Source organism: Symphalangus syndactylus, chromosome 11 (genome assembly GCF_028878055.3).
Source record: "Symphalangus syndactylus isolate Jambi chromosome 11, NHGRI_mSymSyn1-v2.1_pri, whole genome shotgun sequence".
In the NCBI taxonomy this organism is placed as follows: domain Eukaryota; kingdom Metazoa; phylum Chordata; class Mammalia; order Primates; family Hylobatidae; genus Symphalangus; species Symphalangus syndactylus.
The window spans coordinates 73000114-73001282 of record NC_072433.2 but is presented as its reverse complement, the minus strand read 5'-3'; the positions used below and the strand labels follow the sequence as shown (position 1 = coordinate 73001282).

The following is a 1169-nucleotide window of genomic DNA, read 5'->3' as shown; positions in this document are numbered from 1 at the left end:
TATCTATCAGACAAATGAAAGCTCTTCTTACCCCATCTCCCAGGCACCCCCCAGCAAGGGCTCTGAATTCTAAAAACAGCGAAAACATTCAAATGGTTACATATGAAATGCTGTCCTGCATCTTTCTGTGTCAAAGATAGCAGCTGCTCCTGCCCCAGCGCCCCACCACATCCCCCGAACAATTTATGTGCCAAGATGAAGAGGAGGCCCCAGGCCATGGGGGGCTTCTGGCCGTGAGGGGCTGTTGCAGCGGCGCTATGGCACAGGGTGGGCGAGACACAGCAGAGGTCCTGGCAGCGCGGCCCAGGTCCCCGGCATCTCCTCCCACGGGTTGCGGTTATTCAGGGAGAGCGACTGCATTCATTTTCCTGACAATGTGGCATAGTCTTTTGCTTTCCTTTCCTCTTCCTTCTTCCAGGCAGCCTCGTCTTGCTGTTTCCAGATGATGGCCTGCTGGGCCAGGTCGGCCTTGGCTTGCTCTGCCTTCCCGGCCAAGTGCATTTTCATATAACTCTCTTTTGCCTTCTGCTTCTCAATCTCTTCTCTTTCTCTCCTCGAAAGCTCTATTGGCCCGTCTAGATCCAGTTATGTGACCTTTTTGGTTGTCTGTGCCACCCGGTTGGGGTTCTCGATGTCTCTGAGCCCTTCGACGCCTTTGCTGGTAGTTATCTTCTTCATCCTCACTCTCATCTGAGTCTAGAGATTTCTTCTCCTTTTTGGGGTCACCTGCAGCCCCATCTCCACCTTCTTTTTGCTCCTCTTCTTCCCTGGCCTTCTGCTTCTCAGCCTGCAGCTGCGCTTCAATCTCCTCAGGGCTTGTATACTGCCTCGCCTGGCCTATGTGGGCTCCCTTTCTCCCTCCTTTAGGCATTGCGGCTCCGCGGCTGCGGCCTTGACTTTGTATTTTAAATAGCCTGTCTTTGAGCTTACCAATTATTTTTTTCTGTTTGATCAATTCTGCTGTTGTGACATGTTGGTTCGATTTTCACTTTGTCAATTGTATTTTTTAGCTACAGGATTTCCATTTGACATTTTAAAACTATTTCAATCTATTTGTTAAATTTTTATAATAAATTAACAAATTGTTTATGTGTGTGTGTTTGTATGTTTTCCTGAAGTTCATTGAACTTTCTCAAAACAACGAATTTTAATTCCCTGTCAGAAAGGTT

At 47.9% G+C, this 1169-nt stretch overlaps 1 pseudogene; it reads right to left on the bottom strand.

The window, feature by feature from the left end:
- Positions 1-205: 205 nt before the first annotated feature.
- On the bottom strand, positions 206-876 carry LOC129493143 (28 kDa heat- and acid-stable phosphoprotein-like; annotated as a pseudogene).
- Positions 877-1169: the final 293 nt, after the last annotated feature.